The 23156-nt window shown below is 35.3% G+C and overlaps 1 protein-coding gene across 1 annotated transcript in view; it reads left to right on the forward strand.

Moving 5' to 3' along the window:
- The window catches only part of ANKS1B (ankyrin repeat and sterile alpha motif domain containing 1B), a 1110621-nt gene that overhangs the window by 350363 nt on the left and 737102 nt on the right, over positions 1–23156 (forward strand). The window lies entirely within an intron of this gene.

Consider the following 23156-nt stretch of genomic DNA (forward strand, 5'->3'; position numbering starts at 1 on the left):
TTGCTATGGCTAATGTCAGAGAAGTTACTAGCTGTGTTCTCTTCTAGACTTTTATGGTTTCAGGTTCAACATTTAGGTCCTTAGCCCATTTTGAGTTTGTTTTTGTGTATGGTGTAAGAAAGTGGTCCAGGTTTATTCTTCTGCATGTAGCTGTCCAGTTTACCCAGCACCATTTATTGAAGATATTGTCTTTTTCGCATTATATATTCTTGTCTCCTTTTTCATAGATTAATTGACCATATAAGTGTGGGTTTATTTCTGACCTCTCTGTTCTGTTTCATTGATCTCTGTGTCTGTGTTTGTGTCAGTACCATACTATTTTGATTACTACAGCTTTGTAGTATATCCTGAGATCTGGAATTGTAATACCTCCAATCTTGTTAATTTTTTTCAAGATGGCTTTGGCTATTTGGTGTGTTTTCTAATTCCATACAAATTTAATACTATTTGTTCTAGTTATGTGAAAAATGCTGTTGGTATTTTGATAGAGATTGCATTGAATCTGTAGATTGCTTTGGGTACTATGGACATTTTAACAGTATTAATTCTTCTAATCCATGAGCATGGAATATCTTTCCATTTGTTTGTGTCACCTTCAATTTCTTTCATCAGTGTTATATACTTTTCAGAGTATAGATCTTTCATCTCCTTGGTTAAATTTATTCCTTGGTACTTTATTCTTTTTGGTGCAATTGTAAATGGGATTGTTTTCTGTTGTTTCTGTAAATGGGATTTCTCTTTCTGTTGCTTTGTTCTTAGTGTATAGAAACACTACTGGTTTCTGGGCATTAATTTAGTAGCCTGCAACTTTACTGAATTCATTTATCATTTCTAATAGTTTTTTTGGTGGAGTTTTTAGGTTTTCTATATATATATTACCATGTCATCTGCAAATAGTGACAGTTTAACTTCATCCTTCCCAGTATGGATGCCTCTTATTTCTTCTTCTTATGTGATTGCTGTGGTGAAGATTTCTAATACTATATTGAATAAAAGTGGAGAGAGTGGACATCCTTGTCTTGTTCTTGATTTTAGAGGAAAAACTCTTCAGTTTTTTACCATTGAATATGATGTTAGCTGTGGGTTTTCATATATGGACTTTATTATATTGAAGTTTATTACCTCTAAACCCACTTTGTTGAAAGGTTTTATCATGAATGGATGTTGAATTTTGTAAGACTTCTCTTATGGGAATTTTAACAAGTAGCCTTGATTTGCTTAGTACCATGTTCTCTCTCTCTCTATTTAAGGAAACCTATTTGCTGTCTAAAAAGTTTTATCTGATCAATTTCCTTATCGATAAAATGGAGATTGTAATAATGAGTGGAGATAATATGCCTAATTTATGTTGTTATGACTTCAATGATATAGTATGTTCAAAATATGCTGTAAGAATTAAAGTATGATACATAATATATATTTGATATATTAAAATGTAATTATTTGTATAAATTAAAATTTTATACAAGTCTATAATTCCTATTATTATCATAGATATGAGAATTATTATAATGGATAAAAATAATTATATATCTATATTTATCTGGGATGTATAGTCTTACCACCTGAATTTTACCAATTTAATGTTACCTCAAAATCATATTACAGTATGAAATTTTATGTTTATTTTACTAGCCTGAAGTAGTTTCCTTGTTTGAATAAGCCTACAAGTACCTAGAATGCAGCACTTCAAACTTTGTACACTGTGGTTAAAACTGAAATTTTTAAGCATTAGAGATTTTAACTATTGAATTTAACTTAATTATGCATTAGAATTATAAAATTGATTTGAATTATAAAATTGTGTAATGTATTTGAATTATCAAGGTTTTCTTTAGGGCCGATCTGCAGAGTGCCCACTGAATTGCCTGTTATAAGGTCAATCTCATGTCGTTTCAGAAAATTTTAGAAAAATGTAGTATGGAAGACAGAACATATATATTTGGAAACTTCAGCTCTTATGTAATAAGTAGCATTTATTTTCAACTTTTAGTAAAATTCCATTAACATTTTTTGATTTTTATTCGATTATTTTAATCCAATTGCTGAAAATTTTTATGATTGATTATTAATATTGAAAATAAGAATACTTGTGGGGCACCTGGGTGGCACAGTGGGTTGACTGTCTGACTCGGTGTCAGCTTAGGTTGTGATCCCATGGTTGTGGGATAGATCCCTGAGGCCTCTGTGCTCAGTGTGGAGTCTGCTTAAGATTCTCTCTCTCTATCCCTCTGTCCCTTCAGCTTGTGCCCTCTCTCTCTGTGAAATAAATAAATAAATCTTTAAAAAAATTGTAATACTTTAGAATATAATAACTTAGAATATAAAAACTGTAAGGGGCCTTTTACAGAGAGAGAAACTGAGATCCAGAGAGGTTAAAGTGCTCAGTGCATAGAGCTAGTTAGTGGCAAATCTAATATTAGAATCTAATTTTCCTGATTGTCATTTCATTTCATTCTATTTTACTTTACACCACATTCTTCTCAAATTCATCTTGTTCCCTAAGGACTGGGCTCCACATGAATATTATGCATATTTGGATTTTATTTGCTCGTTTCTTTATTTGGGGATGGTCCAGAGAGCGAGATAAATGCTGTGAAAATTCAGCTTTCACAGGCTATTAGACTAACTCCTAATTCACACCACTAATGTGTTTGTCCTTAGAATGCTCCATTCCCTTCTTTTTGTTTCAGGTCCATCAAGTCTTATTTATATAAGAATATTTGGATACAATAATAACCTAGCTATAGAAAGCCCTTAGGGATGCTTTATAATTATTGAAATGATCACGTTCCTTTGAAAAAATCATTTTCTCAGTGATGGTATTCCCCAATGGTGGATCAAATCACTTCAGATAAATGAGACCTCAAAATTCAAGAAGACCTTCAAATGTATACAAAGATATGAAACATGCTTGTGTAGTATATTTGGTCCCTTCTGTGTTTCCTCATCACAGCATCCTCATCCCCCCATCCTGGGGTGGGTTAGCCCAGTGAAGGGTATTAAGGAGGGCACGTATTGCATGGAGCAGTGAGCGTTATTCGAAAACAATGAATCGTGGAACACTACATAAAAAAACTAATAATGTACTGTATGGTGACTAACATAACATAATAAAATAAAATAAAATAAAATAAAAATAAAATAGATCAGTAAAGTATTATGCATTATATGTACTTTTATAATGTACATGCATGTATTTTTATAAAGCATATTAATATTCAATTTTGTTATTGAAAGTTCAAACATATACAGAAGTAGAGAATAATGAACTTTCATGTACAAATCACCCAGCTTCATCAGTGATCAACATTTTGCCAATCTTGTTTGATTTATCCTTTTTCTTTTTTTGAAGCAAACCCCAGACAATATTAATAATTACTAATTAATATCATTTATTTTATGACTCATATTAAAATTTCCTTAATTGTGAGATAAGCAACATTTTTAATACAATAGGCTGAATCTTTATTTGATCAGGTGAGCGAAAGATATTCAGAAAAGGGAAAATAGATCTGGGGCAGAGGGCTCATACCATTTCTGGTTCCTTGATAGACAACAGCAGAAATAATGTTCAAGGTTTAATAATCCTTACTTTGTAATCCCTGCAAAAGCAATCTAACAAAGGGTGTGTGTGTCATGTGTATTTGTGTCCTAACAGGGAATGATGATGGTAATGTCCTTATGAGAGGTTGAGCAACACACCCTGCAACATTGTTGCTGGATGGGGTTCCCTGGGAAACCAACTCCCAACAATGACTAGGGTATGGGAGGCTTAAACAGAGTACTGTTGAGATCAGCACCTGTGGAAGTGAAGTGAAAGAAAGGAGGCAGGATTGGACAGAGGGAGAAGTTGAGATGGTAAACTGTCTTAACAGAGACCTCAGTCAACCCTCTGGAATATTCTAATCAGGGATGATGGACCTTTTGATCAGTCAATCACTGGGGGCTAGTCACCCTGGAATGGGATGGACAGTGGGTGAGAAGGCTCTCTTCAGCCAAGGCAGTCCCCACAGGGGCTAACAACAAATAGCTTTCCATCAGCAACACTGTCAACAGCTTGGAGAATAGATCCTTCCTCCCTGAAGTGGAATCTGGGCAGCATATCAGAGCATCCACTCCAAACATTTTTAGCAGGAAAATCTGTTCCCATATTTTAGGTTTTTCCTGAATAGGAAGTTATTAAATGCTTATATATACCAGGTATTTTACATACATTATCTTTAATCGTTACATCAACACTGTAAGATAGCTATTATTATTTTCAAGATAAGTAATCCGAGAAGGGAGGTAGCTTCTCCAAGGTTACACAGCTGGTAGACATGGAAGAATTGAGATTTCAACCAAATTCTGACTCCCAGCTCTTTCCACCAGGCAGCACAGCTGCTGGCGGTACAACTCTGTAGGTGTACCTATAATTAAAGCCCGCAGGCAGCACAGCCATTATCCCTTTACTTTTTGCTTTTATCTACCAGTTAGGTTAGCAATGTATGTTTTTAAAATTTAAAGTCATGTTTATTTAAGACCTTCCAAACCTATTTAAAATTCAAGTGAAACAACTCAAGGTTGAGTAGATTTCCTGAACATGTTGGAACATGTTCCCTCTACTTCTTTAGAGCTTTATTGAAACCAGGAGATAAAAACAAACAAATAAAACCCTCCAAAAAACCAACCAAAGACATACTAATGTCTCTACGATGATGATTTTTCTTTTGGATTTGTGCTGCTTTGGAGAAGAGACGCTAGATAATCAGTATGAATCATTGTAACCATTATTTCTAGCCTTTCAAGCTACTGAATGGGAGTAGGAGAAGCTGAGTTCTATTCACGAATCCTCCAGTATTGCTCCCTGAATGATCTAAGGAGAGCCACTTAATCCATTGTATGTTTTGGTTTTCTTACTTGAAAATGACTGTAATGAGATCTACCTTTCCCTTACCTTATTTATTTATTTTTCTGCTAAAGACATTTGCTTGTTTAATAATAAGTAATAATTAAAAAATATGAAAGTATAAGTGTGTGTAGTCTTCCCCTCTCCCTGCTTTTTTTTTCAATTACAGTGTAGTTAACATACAATGTTCTATAGTTTCAGGTGTATAGTATAGTGATTCAACAATTCTATATATTACTCAGTGCTCATTTAAGTAATTCCCTTACTTTAAATGACAATTATATGAATAGATTAGATGCTTTATGAACGCTTTGAAGCAACTCCTTAAGAACATGATGTTTCTTAACACTTTCTGTTAGATTTCTATAAAAATCTATAGAAATATATTGCAAATAAAACTTTATAAGCAAACTCACTAATATTACTGAACATTTTGTCAGAAGCCAAATGAACTGAGTGAGTTTAAATATTAGAAAGGCATTAGGAAGGTATGGTAAATAGAATAACGGCCCTCAAAGATGTCCATATCTTAATTCTCAAAACCCATGAAATATTGCCTTACGTGACAAAAAAGGGCTTTCTAGATATGATTAAGCTAAGGATTTTGAGATGGGAAAATCCTGGCTTATCTAGGTGGGCCCAGTGTAATCACAAATATCCTTATAAGATGGAGATAGGAATATCAGAATTCGAGAGAGATTTGAGAATGCTATGCTGATGGGTTTGAAGGTAGAGGAATGGACTGTGAGCCAAGGGGTGCAGTTCATTTTTAGAAGCTGGAAAGGCAAGACAATAGATTCTTCTGGAGGCTGCAGAAGGAATGCAGCACTAATAACACTTTGAATTTGGTCCAGTGAGACTTCTGACTTTTAGAACTATAAATAATAAATTTGTGTTTTTTAAAGCCAATAAATTGTGGTAAGTTGTCACAGCAGCAGTAGGAAAGTAAGTCAACAGGACTGTCATTTCATTTAACCTGTGGATCTTGGTCTATATGAAATAGATTGTTCTTGTTGTCAAGATTAAGAACCACAACTGGAAGGTGGGGAGCTAGGGTGTGTGTGCCTCAGGTTGCCTTTAAAGTCTTCTGTCCTTTTCCAGATTAGGGGAAATCTCAGCTGATAAGCTCTTTCCTAGAAGGTTTGTCTGATTACCATTTCTTGATGAGTTAAAGTGTAGGAATGAGCAGTTATGTTCCTCTAATAATTACTTGGGAAAGCCTTCCCATTGAGGTTTCTGTTCCACTAAGACATCAAGATGATTAGCTCTCTTTAGTGTGTCATCGTCTCGGTCCTGATGCCTTTGTCTATCCTGAGTATATGATGGAGACCTCTCTTCCTCTTCTGAATGTCTACTATTGCTTCATATTGAGAATCCTTTAGAAACCTCTTTATCCTCTTTCTTTGGATCAGTTCTACTACCAACATTCTCTGCTGCTAAACCAAGGCTGTTTAGCATCACATGGAAAAGTCATACAACCATAAAGATGTATTTAAGGAAAACTTTATGGTCTATAAGTAGATATGTGTTTGTGTATATATGTATATGCATGTCATGATGGGGGAGTAGGGAGTGACATAATAATTTTCTTCCTAACTCAAAGGGATATATGTACATATAAAGTGATTTTCAGTTATAACTAAGGTCCCTAATCAATTGACTTTAAGTTAATCAAGGAAGATTTTACTGGATGAGCTTGACCTAACCACATGAGCTCTTTAAAGAGAGGTGTTCTCCTGCTGGCCTAGAAGAAAGCAAAGACTCATGTTGCAAATTGCCTATGACTAGGAGAGAGGCATCTGTAGAAACTGAGAGCCTCAGTCCTAGAGTTGCAAGAAACCAAATTCTTCCGTTACCTGAACGAGCTTAGAAAAGAACCCTAAGCTCTAGATGAGAATCATGGAACTATAGCCCAGCCGATACTTTGAATGCAGTATTGGAGGGGCAGTGCAGAGGACTGATCTAAGCCATGCCCAGACTCCTGAGTTACAAAAACTGGAAGAAAATAAATGAGTGTTGTTTTAAGGCATGAAGTTTGTTGTAATTTGTTACGCAGTAATAGAAAAGTAGTATAGATTTTTTTTTTAAAGATTTTATTTATTTATTTGACAGAGAGAGACACAGCGAGAGAGGGAACACAAGCAGGGGGAGTGGGAGAGGGAGGAGCAGGCTTCCCACCGAGCAGGGAGCCCGATGCAGGGCTCGATCCCAGGACCCTGGGATCATGACCTGAGCCGAAGGCAGACGCTTAACAACTGAGCCACCCAGGCACCCCAGAAAAGTAGTATAGATTTTGGTACCAAAAGAGGTGCACTGCTATAACATATACCTAAAATGTAGGAGTGGCTTTGGGACTGGGCAATAGAGATAACCTATTGGAAAAAAAAAATTGAGGAACATAATAGAGAAAGTATGAATCACTGTGAACACTCTTAGAAACCTGGACTTTGAGAACACTGCCTTGAAGGGCTCAGAAGTGAGGAGCATGAAATTAGAAACTGGAGGAAGAGGGATCCTTGTTATGTGCTGGCAGAAATATTAATGAAATTGTATAAGATGTGAAATATTGTGAAATATGAATTTGCATATATAGCTGAGGAGATTTCCAAGCAAAATTTCAAAGATGCCGCCTGATTTCCTCTTGTTGCTTATAATAACATGTAAGCGGAGAGAGATAAATTGAAGGAAGAAATGTTAAACAAAAGTGAACTTGGACTGAATGATTTTGAAAATTCTCAGCCTCTCCAGATGGCAAAGATGCTAAAATTCAGAAATGGCTGCCAAAAGTATGGCATTGAGAAATAGTTGAGTGTGTGACCATACAGTTTTTTGCTAAAACCTCAGAAAGATCAAAATGTCAGAGTGTTGAGTCACACAAAGACCTCTTTCAAGAGATTAAGGGTGTTTCTCACTGATCTTTGAGATCAAACCTGAGGACCTCTAGAGTCTTAAGGGCGTTCTCTGTCTTTCAGCCATCTCTGCAGGAGGCCAAGACATAGAAAAGGAATAATCTTTTTTTTAAAGATTTTATTTATTTGAGAGAATGAGCGAGCAAGCGGGTGAGAGAGCACAAGCAGGGGGAGCAGCAGATGGTGAAGGAGAAGCAGGCTCTTCGCTGAGCAGGGAGCCCCACTTGAGGCTTGATCCCAAGATCCTGGGATCATGACCTGAGCTGAAGGCAGATGCTTAACCAACTGAGCCATTCAGGTGCCCCGAAAAGGAATAATCTTGAAAATATTTGTGGGTATGGCTTTTCTCTACTGGAGTAAAGCCCTGTGAAATCCATGGAAGACTCACAAAGATCTTTAGAAATTTATATCAGCAAGAACATTGCTAGCTTAGTCTGAAAGGGACAGAGAGGCTGTTGAATCCCCAAAATTCTACTGGCAGGAAGCAGGCTGATAAAACTATGGGGCAACAAACGTGCTACCTTTCATAAAAAAGGAAACATGACTGAGAGGCTGAACCAAGGATAGAGACTTCAGAGAATGGAGAGGAGAGCCAAGGAGGATTATTCACCTAATCAAGAAACCTGAAACCTAATCAAGAAACTGAAACCTAATCAAGAAACTCCCATTTGTCCACTGGATTTCAGAACTGCTTTGGGACAGTGACTCCTTTTTACCTTACATTCCACTCGCCAAACACCCCCCACCCTTTTGAACTGCAATGTTGATAGCTGTTACCCTATACCTATCCTACCATTATTTGTTGGGAGGGTGGGTTGAAGATAACTTGTCTCTTTAGTTCCACAGGTCCATAGAGGAAGAAGAATTGTGCTCTAGGAGGTGAAAATAATGGATTATCCCCAGAAGCCTCATTCCCTACCTGATTCAGATGATATGGTTCTGTACTTAGAGCTGATGAGATTTTGGACTTTCAGCTGATCTGCCTTATTTACCATAATGTGCTCAATTCCTTACACAGAGTGGCTGGTGAATAGCAGCTTATGAAATATGTAAAATTCTTTCTGAGCATTATTAGCTTGAATCAGTACCTCTCATTCTGACCAATTTTGGAACAATAGAGTGATTAATTTTTATGATTCTTTAAGAATTAGAGTCTGAATACTAGATAATGGTTAATTCACCCGAGTAAATGCCAACCTAAGGAAACTTGATTGGGCTTTCACATATATTTCTCCAGGAGATACAACTCTTCTGTTTTGCTGCACACCTTCTTTAAACTTCTACAGTTATATTTTCTTTACCTGAATTCCCACAATTGATCTAGAAGATAATTAGAGCCCAACCTGAGAGAGTTACTGTGGTAGTATCAGAAGGGTTCTTGGCAAAAGCAGTATTAGGAAATGTAATTAATTTTAAATTTGAGAAAACTCAAATCATGGCAAGAAGGAGATTGCAGTAGTCTAGATAAGCATAGATTCTGGCTGGTTGTGCTAAAAATAGAAATGAGTTAGGAATTATGGCAAGAAGTGGTTCATGTAAGGAATTTTAGTGGTCAGATAATAACAGTGTACCATTGTCAGGATAAGAATTAATTGTGCTTATATTTTTATTCTGGTTATAGGTATAGATTAAAATAATGTATATCTAGCACTACAGAAATAGAAAATAGAGAAAAATGCCAGTCCATCTTATATATCATGGATAACAACTAACATGAATTCCTTCAATTGTCCTCTGGTTTTCTTTTTTTATATACACATATATATAGTGAATTTTATTATTTATTTGCATAAAATTGAGATAATTTTAGATATAGTTTTGTAACTTGATTTTTATTCACTAAGCAATCAATTTGGGACATCTTTTTGTATCCGTATATATATATATCTATCCCATTCTCTTTAATTACATAGCATACATATATTAAAATGTATATGTCCATTCTGCTATTAATGGGTGCAATTTGACTATTCTCAATTTTTGGCTTTGTAAGAGTACTGCAGCAAATATTTCTGTGTGTGCATTTTGGCATTATTTTGTGAACTCAGCAATTCCACATGTAGGTATGAATTTTAGAGAAACTTTAATTGCAGCACTGTAATAGTAAAAAAAAAAAAAACCAAACTTACAACAATCCAAATTTCCATTTTTAGGGAACTGGATGAATACATGATGAAATAGCAATATCTAGAGAACTGTAAAACATATAAATGTAATAAATCAAGAAACCTCAGTTATTCTACCTAGAAAGTGAACATATCTTTCAAACATGATATTGAGTGACAAAAATAAATGACAGAATGGTAAGTACATTCTGACACCACTTATGTAATTTTAAAAGCACATACAACAGTACAGTATTGTACAGTACTGTATTGTTTATGTACAAATATACAGTAAAAGTATAAAAATATGGGTAGAAAAGATATACAATGACTTTATTTTAAAGGTCAGAAGGAGGCAGAGAAATGGGACCTAGGTAAGTTTCTAAAGAGACTGCACCCGATTAGGGGACTTTCTTTTCTTAAGAAATCACAGAAAGCTGTGCTTTACTTTGAAGGAGAATGTGTAACTATGTGAAAAGAAAAGCATGTCTATAGAAGCAGTGTTATAGGAAACATGTTCAGACATTCCACTTAAACAGTGCTACACTGTGCTTGGAGATTTTTGGAAATTAATATCTTAGAAACAAGAAAATAAGCAAGCAGAACTCATAGTACCTCCACAGTCAATTAGAGATCAACCGCTTTTCCAGAAACAATGTATTAAACATGAAGCCATCTTCCAGCCTGTAGGAGCAACCAAATTAGGCAGATATGTCTCAGCTTTGAATTCTTTTTTAGTATTTTTATAAGGTATTTTCTTTAAATATTTTTGTAGCCTATATTGTTCCCTCCTTTTCTAAACTACTGAAAAATTTAATTGAGCTTTACATCATATGCTCTTTCCTTTTACAGTTACCTTGAGTCTTGCATTTAATTCTCAAATTAGATTTAAAGTCCTCTAAGGATGGAGATTTTATTTTATACCTTTTGATGTTACTATTGAGCTTAAGAACCTCTATATGATTTTTATTTCAAAACTTAAGCAACAGTGTTTATCTTTAACCACCCACTGAGATTTTCTCTTTGTTTTCAGTGATGGTAGGCATCTCAGTATTATAAAAAGATCTCAGACTTTTGTTATTAATTATGTTATTTGAACAGGTTACTTATCTTGCAGAACCTATTTCTTCTTTTGAAAGCAAGGATAATAAAATCCACCTTATTGTTTAAGTGCTAAGCAAGAAAATAGCTATAAATCACTAAGCTGATATAGTGCCTATAACACTGTAGGCTTTCAACAAATGCTAGTTCTCATTTCCTTTCCCCCTCAGTTTCCCAAAACTGAAAATAATGACACTAATTCTACATGATTGTTATAACAAATTATTTATACATAAGTACTTTAGGTGGGTACTAACGGTCATCTACTTACCTGGTTGAGAGAAGAGGGGAGGTCCAGAACAAGTATTTGAGACAAGCATTGTTTTAATGTGCAGAAAGTAAGTTCTAGAATATGGTACAAAACCAGCCCTAAGTTAAAAATCTAAGCCTTCAAACTTTACTTAGCAGGAATCTCAGTCAAGATGAAAACAAAGATGACAATTGCAATCTTGAATCAAAATGACCTGACATGCTTACCCCTTTAAGGTTCTGAGTTTTTTTCTTCATGGATTATGGATGGGGTCATTACAATAAAGACCAGTAAACTCTATTCTTGAATAGGTGCCCTATCCCTTAATTTAAAGCCTTTAGTAGATTACAGGCAAACCCTACTTTTGGAGATTATGTATATTATTATTTGTTCATTCAAGATGATTTAGTTAATGACTCTACTTCCCATATTTTGCCCTTACCCTCCTGTTCGTGGAACTATTTGCTGATTCTGTAATTACATACCCTTTGGACAATAATATGGGGAAAAACTCTTTCAACATTTGATGGTTTAAAAAAAAATCCCACCTCCTATTCAATCTGTGATTACTTATCCTTCCTCACTCTCCCAGTCCCTCTGGACTGGTTCAAAAATATAACTACACCTTTTAAAGTATCTCAGACTTCTAATTCAGGTTAAGGCTGCTCTGTGATATTTATAGATTTGAATTTGGGTCTCTTTCTGTTGTACTTCATACAAGCCTAGATGTATCTTCAGGTATAGCTGGATCCAGGGACTCAGATGAGGCCACCTAGACTTGGTCTCTTTCCCTCTCTCTTTCCATATTATGGCTTTGCTTTCTTTTGTATTGGTATTATTCACAGGCACACGGTTCTACCAGCGTATACAGGGTTATCCTAGCTTAACATTTCCACCAGAAAAAAGAGTTTATCTTTCTCAATTGTTCAAAAAATTCCAGGATTGAGACACAGTGAACCACTGTAATTTACTTATTTAGCTGTAATTTACTTATTTAGCTTGGAACCAATCACTGCAGCTAAGGGAAAGAAATATTCTAATTGGTCTGTCCTGGATTACATGACTGACCTTGGAGTTCTGGGGCTGGAGTCAACTCCACTCTAAGTACATAGGCTGGGAGTAGAGGTGAGATGTATTCCCAAATAAAATAAAAATCAGGGTGCCTTTACCAAACAAAGCAGCTGTGGATGCTGGGCAGTTAAAATAGCAATTGTCTACTTAACAGCAGTCTGCAAACTATAATCTGCAGACTAATTCTGCCAGCCCTAGTTTTTTTTTTTTAAATAAAGTTTTGTTGGAACACAGCCACATCTATTCAGTTATAAATGATGACTACTTTTCTGCTATATCAGCAGAGTTGAGTAATTGCAGCAGAGACCATATGGCCAGCAAAGTCTAAAATATTTACCTTCTGACCCTTGACCTAATATTCCTGATTTACCACAAAAGAATTCAAAGGGCATAGGGAAAAAGCACTGGTTAACAACAGTGTTAGATAATGGTGAGTCCAGTCTTCCAAATCCTCTCAACTAAGGTCTTAATGAAACCTTTAAATATTTGGATGCTGCATTGAATAATAGCAACTTTAAGGAGCTGGTTTAGTGATGAAGATCATCCTAATCTTTTTTTTTTTTAAGATTTTTATTTATCTGAGAGAGAGAGAGAGAGAGAGAGAGGTGGGGGAGAGAGGTAGTGGGAGGAGGAGAGGAAAAAAGAATCTCAAGCAGATTCCCCTGCTGAGCACAGAGCCCACGCGCAGGTCTCGATCCCATGACCCCTGAGATCATGATCTGAGCCTAAATCAAGAGTCCAACACTTAACCAACAGAGCCACCCAGGTTCCCCTAATTTTTCTTAAAAGAGCTTATGAACCCTATGAATTCTTGCTAAATTTCTGTTGAATATTTTCATACCTAGAACATTTGTTTTAGCTAGCAAAAATTTATAATAGAGTTTGATTTTATGTGCTATGTGAAGGCTTTTACATTGGGGCTACAATACATATTTATGTTTATTGGACACGGAGCCTATTTTTTATATCTTTAAATGATGACTGTTTACAGCTCTTGAAGCTAATTATATATTATTATTCATATATATGATTTTGTTGATATTTGATCATTATTCTGTAACTCATTTCCCAGATATAATATAACTTTAGGAAAATACAGTATCTTTTATGATAGAGCATTTAGCAATGCATTGGAAGGACCTAGTGAGATGTCATATTCATTCAGTCCATCATTTATCCATTGCTTTGCAGCTCTTTAGTGAGACTTTTATTATATGCCAGACACTGTGCTAGACAATGGGAATAAAGTGATGAATAAGACAAACATGGAACCAGCCTTCATTTTGCTTAAAATCTAATTGGAATTAAAGAGCTTCATTCATTAATTTTTATTTGTTCATTACATTAACAGATATTTATTGATCACTTTTTATGTGCTAGACACTATAATAGATGTTGAGGGAGTCATGGAAAAGACTGATGCCTTGCTCTTTGGAGTTTGTAATCTCTTTAGAAGACAAGAATTTCACAGATGGTTATTTCATTATAACTGTGATAAAAACAGGGTGGTGAGAGAGTATATGCTAGGTGACCTGACTTAGTTATTGCCAAGAAAATTATGTAAAAACTGAATTCTATAGAAACTATTGATATAGAAACAGTCCAGAAGGAACACTAGGCATTTTTCAAGGAAAAATAAGAGGAAAGGTACTCATGGTGTAAAGGTCCAGAGAAAAAAGAAAATCATGGCATGTGCCAGGAACTGTAAATGTATGGTTAGAATACAGCATTCCTGTGGAGGAGAGCTGACTATTGAGTCAGAAGAGGTAAGCAGTAGCCAGATTATGATTAACCTTGCAATTTACAAGAGGCAAGACATACTCCAATTTTCATTTTAGTAAGATTGCCTAGGCTAAATTGTGGAAAATGGCTAGGATACAGAAAATATTGAATGTAGTAAGACTTATTATATGAATTGAGATCATCATTCAGGCCTAAGGTTTTTGTGGTTTGAAAAATATTACTGGCTATTGTGATGGGAAGGAATATCTGCCCTCACACTTAGGTTGCTCCACCCCTCCCAAGATCTATCTCAAATGCCATTACTTTTCTGAAATATTTCCTGCCTTTTCCAGACACTTCCAGCTGTGAGGTGAGTTCCTACAGCATCCATCCATCCATCCATCCATCCATCCATCCATCCATCCATCCAACTCATAATAAGCGTATCCTAGGAATCTGACACTGTGCTAGGTTATGGGGATACTCATAAACATAGTTTCTTGCCATTATAGAGTTTACCTTTTAGTGGAGATCAGAGTTCAGTGTGAAAAGTGCTCTGATGGAGACAGAGGGCATCAAAGAAGCACAGATAGAAATTAAACAGGGGTGTAGAGAAGGGAATTACAGTTTTCAGCAAAGATTTATTAGATAATATGATGTTGTTGAACATAATGATGCATTTGAAGAACTGCAAATTATTTTAAGTGCCTGAAATGAATAATAGAGGTTGGGGTAGAAATGGTGAGAATAAAGGTAGTCCAAAACAAGGTGTTTTAGGTGTCTGTTTACAACACTGAAGGTGGTATCACAATTATCAACTTCCATGTCTATTGTCTAGACGTGCACAGAGGCTGGGATACACAGGTTAGGGTATTTTGGAGTCTAGTGGAACTTGAAGTAGAATGCTGTGTGTGTGTGTGTGTGTACAAAAAAAAAAAAAAATAGCCCTTAGGGCAGAAGGGGACCTTCTAAACAAAAAATAATATATCAGGGCATAGCACTTAAAGTAATAATCAAATAAAGGAACACAGCAGAGGAGGTTAATCAAGGACAAGTAGCAAGATGAAAGGCGAATATAGGGCAAAGAAAAGTCCCTGAATCTTTGAGAAATTTTAGCACTTTTCTAACAGATGCTTTTCTGTTGATGTTTGTTTTTTTGAGTTGGGTTCCTATGCACAAATGGTTAGTGACTGGAGGTAGGGAACATGTCTGGAAGGTGAGGATTCTCAGATCTTAGTGTGCAAAAGAATTAATGAGAGACACTGTTAAAAACACAGTTTCCTACCAAGTAAATCTGGGGAGCAGCTGGGAGTATGATTTTGAGCAAGTATCCTGGGTGATCTCATGCAAGTGCTTGTAATCCTTCCACTGTTTTATATAACTGGTATGTCTATAAATGATTCCTATAATTTTATCAAGACTAATGTCTTGATAAAGAAGTGTTACACAGGGGAGCACCTGGGTGGCTCAGTTGGTTAAGCGTCTGCCTTCGGCCCGGGTCATGATCCTAGGGTACTGGGATTGAGTCCCTTGTGTGATCGAGCCCCTCTCTGGGATCAAACCCTTCATCCAGCTCCCTGCTTGGCAGGGAGTCTGCTTCTCCCTCTTCCTCTGCCTCCTCCCCGCTGCTCATGCTCTGTCTCTGTCTCTCACTCTCTCTGTAAAATAAATAAATAAAATCTTAAAAAAAAAAAAGAAGTGGTGTTACACAGGAAGCTTAATGGACAGAGCACCATGGAAACCATTAGAGATCACCTTTATCTTTCATTAACTAGTGAATGCATGTTCTTCAGGCAAATTTGTTTTATTTAATTGCTATTACTAAACTCAATTTCTTCATCTTGTATACAGAATTCTTTGTCAGATACTTTGGTTTAGCAAACATCTTGCTTTGTCAAACATTCTGTGTAAAGTATCCCTAGAGGTGTCAGACAAATACTTTTTGAGTTCAGAAATAAAAGAAGATAAGAAAGAATGAAGGGAGGGAAGAAAAAGGAAATAAATATCATAGCAAACTTCCTTTGGTTTAACCTAATTAAGCAAATTCCATTGGTTTTCATGGATACCTGTTTATTTACTAAGACCTCAAAATCCATCTGCTTAGCTCAACAAATGTTGGCAGGAACCGATCTCAGACTTCCTACTCTTTGCCTCAAACTCTATTTTAAAAAACGGAATAAAAATTCGCCCATCTCTAGTCTTCTTTTAGCTATCACATTCACTGTGATTTCAGAAGAATTACAGAAGATACTCAAAACAATCAGTATATGTAAGTTCTTTTAGTGCCCTGAGATATAATACATGTGGGCTGGAGACTTGGATTCCATTTATGTGGGTTGATGCTCTCTATTTTATGATCTGTCTTGAGTATCAATTTCTTCTTTATATTAAATGATATTCTATTTCCAGTTTGAAGGTCATTCTTCTTCAAATAGGCAGAAGCAAAATAGGATATGGTTAATTCTGCCTGCTGGCTGTCATTTGCTGAAATCAAATTATTTTGTCCAAGCAGTTAGCATAGTTAACTGTAAGCCTTTCCCATTCTTATAGCTATGGCTCTAACAAGAATAACAATGGCAAAGACTTTTTGTCACACATATTATTTTTATATCAGTTATGTAAATGATAAAGAGGTTTCAAATTCTTGAGGAAAATAGTCAAGTTTGGAAAACAGACACAACCTATGAATTATGTTTTCAGGATATTTTATAAAACAACCTTAAATTAGCTCTGTTTCACTTCCTAATAGTAGTTCTACAAAAAGCATTTGTTAACATAATGATTTTTGCACTAAATAAATTGCTGAAAATTTACATACAGTTTTTCTTGAAAAAGTCATATTGAACTATGTGATAGTATCTTTTTTAAAAAAGTTATTATTGAAGTATAGTTGACATGCGATGTTGTATTAGTTTCAGGTATGCAACATAGTGATTCAACAATTCTCTACATTACACAATATTCACCACAATAATTGTAGTTTCATCTATCAGAATACAATGTTATTACAATATTATTCACTATATTCTCTATGCTGCACTTTTCATCCCTATGACTTATTTATTTTATAATTGGAAGTTTGTACCTTTTAATCCCCTTTACCTTTTTGCCCATCCCCCTACACCCCTCCCCTCTGGCAACCACCAATTCTCTGTATTTATGAGTCTATTTCTGTTTTTCTGTCTGTTTGTTCATCTGTTTTGTTTCTTAGATTCCACATATAAATGAAATAATATGATATTTGTCTTTCTCTGTCTAACTTATTTCACTTAGCATAATACCCTCTAGGTCCATCCACGTTGTTATAAATGGCAAGATTTCATTCTTTTTGTATGGCCTTTTTTTATTTCATTCTTTTATATGGGGTTGCTTCCATATCTTGGCTAGCATAAATGATGCTGCAATAAACATAGGGGTGCATATATCTTTTTAAACTAGTGTTTTTATTTTCTTTGGGTAAATACCCAGTAGTAGAATTACTGGATCATATGGTATTTCTATTTTTAATTTTTTGAGGAAAGTTCATACTGTTTTCCATAATGTCTGCACAAATTTACATTACGTTCCCTTTCCTCCACATCCTTGCCAATGCTTGTTATTTCTTGTCTTTTTGATAATAGCCATTCTGACTGGTGTGAGGTGATAGCTCATTGTGGTTTTGATTTGCATTTCCCTGATGATTAGTGATGTTGAGCATCTTCTCAGGTGTCTGTGGCCATCTGTATGTTTTCTTTGGAGAAATGTCTATTCAGGTCCTCTGCCCATCTTTTAAACAGGTTGTTTGTTTTTTGGTGTTGAGTTCTATATGTTCTTTATATATTGTGGATATTAACTCTGTACAGATATATCATTTATAACTCTCTTCTCCCATTCAACAGGTTGCCTTTTCATTTTGTTGAAAGTCTCTTTTGCTGTGATGTGATGTATCTTTTTATTGAACGATTTTTTTTCTAAGTAAGAATTTCCTTTTAAAATGGCTAACAAATCTAGATTTTATATGTTTAAAATTTATTTCTATATATTTTTATTTTATGTATTATATCAGTTTGGACATGGGCAATCTTATAAGCTATTGTGTAAACTGAAAATTTAGTTACAAACGGGGCAAAAGGAGAAAAAAAAATGGTTGGTTGGGGATGGAGAGCATTTTAAGCAATGATTGAAGAATTTAAGTTGATAGACATGATACAGTTATGAACAATATCTGTTAAGAAAGATACAGGTAAATCGCTACCTATTAATGATTTTCTCTAAGCTCCACCCCCACCTCCACTTTCCCACTATTATCTCTATGTTCCCATGTCAGTTCTCCATTATTACATTCATCAGTTGGAATTATTTATTTAGTGTTTACAATCTTGTTCCCTACACTGACTCACCTGGCATATAGTAGGAATCAATAGTATTTGTAGAAAGTATTTTTCTAAATTCTAATAATCAGATGTCTGTATCCCTAGTTTATATGGTAGCTAATTATTGTTGAATAGTTGACCAAAGGAATAAGTTTAGCAAACACAGAGGAAAAGAGCAATATCTTTCCCAGATATTCCTTTTGTGCATTACTTTTCTCTTTGCATATCTACTAGTGTCTCTTATTTTGGCTCTGAACTTTTTTTTCTTTGGAGATAAATGATGAGTAAATTGCTTTACTAAAGTTCATCCTCCAAGAATATGTAAAAGAATACATCATTAATGATAGAATTCCATGCACTTATCAGAGATGGGAAGGGTATTTAGTGGAATGGAGTGGGGTTCCTATTGTCCCTAAGAAATACATTCATAGCCCTGCCTCTCCCGCTCTTTCTTCCTTTATTTCCACAGATATTTTTTGAGCATCTAATGTGCTAAACTGTTGGGGACTAGAAAGCAAAGTGATTTAAAAATGATGTGAGGGAAAGAGGAGGGTCATTTGTTGGAGAACCTTCCAAGTTTGGGCAGAGGAATATGGACTTGATATTCCATGCCAAGGAGATACTGACCTCTTCAGTAGAGGGAAGGTGAAAGCAAAATTCCTAGAAGTTATTTAGCCAGTCAGTGGAACAAATTCTCATGGTATGCTTTTATATATTTCATGCTTACCTTTTAGAAGAAAAAGCAAAAATTAGGGAAAGATAAATGAATTGTTTTAGCTAAATAATAGAAAATTCAATATTGTTCCGCAATGGATAGTATAATCAGTCTGATATTTTTATTTGATTATTTAAGGCAAACTTTGTTGCTGTTACAGGTTTATAATTCATATCATGTAACTATGATTTTTGTTTTAGTTCTTTGCTGCATAGGAGAACATCAGAGAAGGGCATGAAATCATAACTTAAAAACAAACCCAAACTCTCCTACAAACAGTTTTGCAATTTGCAATTCCTTAATTTATTTTGCATGAAGTTATCGACTATACTATATAGAGAGTAACCTCTTATATCATCTACTTTTAAGGCCTGCTTTTCTGGAATGTGATTCTGAGCAATACAAATGTTAAGTGAAAAGGAAAAAAGTACTTGGTATTTTAGAATATTTGAACAATGTATTTTTAATAGATGTTTTTATGTACATGGGACTTGAGGATAATTCATTTATTTAGTAATACTTGGTTCAGTTCAATACAGATTTAGGAGTGAAGTGTTAGTATGTTGAATATCAAAGGCATTTTGCCACTTAATAGAGTAGCTCATATTCTGTACCATAAGGTATAGAATACTTTCAGAGTTACCCATTGCCCAATATAGAGCTTTGAGCAGATTAGGAAAGGACATCCCCTAGGATGTCCTAGGCAGCTAGGGAAAGTTGCCCCCTAGGTCTGGTGCCTCGTGATCATACACAGTGCCACTGGATGTTTAAGTTCTTATGTTCTCTTGGTTCTTTTTTTATGAACTGGGCATTGGGTCCTCTCTCCTGTGTAGAAAGATAAACTTCTTAAGGTAAGACCTTATATTTTATATCAAAATAAAAGAAAATAAAAGGTAGAATGGATGACTGAACAGTACCAGGCATTTCTCATGTGTTATCTCATATAACCCTCACAAGAGTCCTTTGATTGTATGTGTTATTATACAAAGTATAGTGATTAAGAAAATGATGTGTAGTGGTTAGGTGATTTGCCTAAAGCAAAAGAGCTAGAAAGCAAATGGACAACTCAGATGCAAGATACCTGCCTTAGGTTTAGTTCTGTCATCAAACAGCAAACAGTCTTCAATAGTCCACTTATCCCTTTGTTCCCAAATAGTAAAATCACCTAAACCAGCAACCCAAACCCATCCAAACTCCCAAGGGGCACACCAAGTGGCATAGTGAGAGAAGGGCTTGAATAATTCAAAGGAGTATTTTCTATATTTCATTTCTCTTTTTAGGTTGTTTATATCCTTAAGGGAAAAATTCAAGAAATTAAAAAAAGGAAAAGTTCTGGGCTTGCTTTAGTCTCTTATGAAATAAGGAATTGATAAATGTTGGTTGAATGTTGAATACATATGTTATACTCCATCAGAACTTAGGTATGTGATATAATGCGTTAACTTGGGGGAGAGAAAAGAAAAACAAGTCCAGTTGTTTTTTTAGATGTAGCAATAGAGCTAGTCCACAGGTGCCTGGAGTGGCCTATTTTTGTCTTTTCAAGAAGAAAGGATCAAATAATTAAAATATCCTTTGCAATTAACAGTATCTTGGGAGTACATCAGTGGCCCTGTGAATTATGGTAACCTTCCCTCTCACTTCCATTAAGTTCACTTGATGATAAATGGAGCCACATAACCAAAGAGACAGATAATCTAGCTAAGGCTCAAAAGAGAGCTACAAGAATAAACAAATAATTAGAAAGTATTTTGCAGAGGAAGGGTTAAAATAGCAGGCTTTTTCAGCCTGAGGAAGAAAACAGAGGACTTTTTAAAGAGTATTTTTGAAAACTATAAAAGACTTCATGCAGTAGAAAGGTTACCAGCATGTGCCTATAATGCATCAAAATGAGATGTGGAGTTTTCCAAAAATACAGATGCTCAGATTCCACTTCACCCCAGAACTACTGAATTAGAATTCCAGTGGGGATAGGGAGTGGGAGGGGCTCAGAACTCTATGGTTTTTAAAAGCTTCCCTGATGTTCCAGACTCACAGCCAGGGTTGGGAACAATTACTCTTGTTACTTAGTCTCTCATCACGACTAACTAAATATGTGGGTGCTTGTAGACTCCTTATATTGCAGGGTCTCTTGTCATGAAATGCTTGGTATAGCTCATAGGCAGTGGTAATGGAATGTTCCTAAAAGGAAGCTCATACCGTGTTCCAGGAAGTGATATTAGAATTTTATTTCATTTTTCAAAACAACCTTATGGAAAGATATTATCATTTGCTTTTTATAAATGAAGAAAAGGAGCTCATAGAGCTTTCATGACTTGCCACACATAATAAAGTACAGTAAACAGGATTTTGATCCAGGGCTATTGGATTTCAAAACCTCCTCCAGAAAATGGATGTGAAAATCTAAGGCACATTGAAATAAAAAACTTAACCGATTATTACTGATATCAGATTTAAGGGGAGAGAATTGAAATTATTGATAACAGATATAACTTATTGATTTCAGTATTTGTTCATGGCAACAAACTATATGCTCATTCACACATTATCCATACTTATTCAGATACTACCATGCAATTGGTGGCACAATTTAAACACAAAGTGTTTGGTGGAAGAATTTCCTTTTTTTTTTTTTTTTTTTCTTTCTCAGACCTTCTTGAATTTCATAGTCATTCCTTTTTCTTTTCTTTTTTAAACATAGTAGCAGCATCTTCAAATTCAATTTCCAAATCTTGGTTTCCATTTAAATTCTGATTTTACTTTTCTTTTTGTGTCATTTGATCTTGGTCTTGCTAATGCCACAGTGTCCCCCTATGCTTACTAGACTAATAATTTAATTTTAGTATATGTTGTTAGCTTTGGTGTCCCAGCATGATCCTCCTTTTTTTCTACCAAGAGATTGGCATATGCCTTTAGATTGTCAGGAAAGAGTGAATTCATGCCCAGAGACTTTTTTTTTAATGTTCAATTAGCCAACATATAGTACATCATTAGTTTTTGATGTAGTGTTCAATGATTCATTTGCTGCATATAACATCCAGTGCTCATCACTATACATGCCCTCCTTAAAACCATCTCCCGGTTGCCTCATCCCCTCCCTTCCTTCTGTAACCCTGTTTGTTTCCCAGAGTCCAGAATCTCTCATGGTTTGTCTCCCTCTCTGATTTCTTCCCTTTCACTTTTCCCTCTCCTACTCTATGGTTCTTTGCACTATTCCTTATATTCCACATATGAGTGAAACCATATGATAATTGACTTTCTCTGCTTGACTTATTTCACTTAGCATAATACCCTCCAGTTCCATCCATGTTGATGCAAATGGTGGGTATTCATCCCTTCTGATGGCTGAGTAGTATTCCATTGTATATATGAACCATATCTTCTTTATCTATTCATCTGTTGAAGGACATCTCGGCTCCTTCCACAGTTTGGCTATTGTGGACATTGCTGCTATGAATATTGGGGTGCATGTGCCCCTTCTTTTCACTACATCTGTATCTTTGGGGTAAATACCTAGCAGTGAAATTCCTGGGTCATAGAGTAGCTCTATTTTTAACGTCTTGAAGAACCTCCATACTGTTTTCCAGAGTGGCTGTACCAACTTGCATTCCCACCAACAGTGAGAAAGGGGAACCCAGAGACTTTTTTTGACCTGACTGCCATGTCCACTGCAGTCACCATTAGCCAGTTTTTAATTACTCACATACACACACATCTACATAAATATACTGAGGAATAATCACCTATATAATACTTTTGACTAATTAACTCCATCTTTTGCAATTTTCTTGGGACTGAGCCTATACATTATAACTGCTGCTGGAAATACAGTTCAGTGATGAATTTATCCTATCAGTGCCATGCTTTTTCTTGTTGGAGTAACTGCTTTTTATATTCTTTTCTATTAGTGAACTATTGAAGGCCATACTATTTAGGTAGGGGAATTTGGCAGTAAGTTTGCTTTTATGTTACCAGTGATAGTATTTAACTCTGTGACTATTAGTCCCATGTTCTTAGTTTTTGATAGTTTTACTCTTTTAATT

The sequence above is a fragment of the Mirounga angustirostris genome, unplaced genomic scaffold (genome assembly GCF_029215605.1).
Source record: "Mirounga angustirostris isolate CCGP_5_RB_7025 unplaced genomic scaffold, mMirAng1.0.hap1 SCAF_5, whole genome shotgun sequence".
Taxonomy (NCBI): Eukaryota; Metazoa; Chordata; class Mammalia; order Carnivora; family Phocidae; genus Mirounga; species Mirounga angustirostris.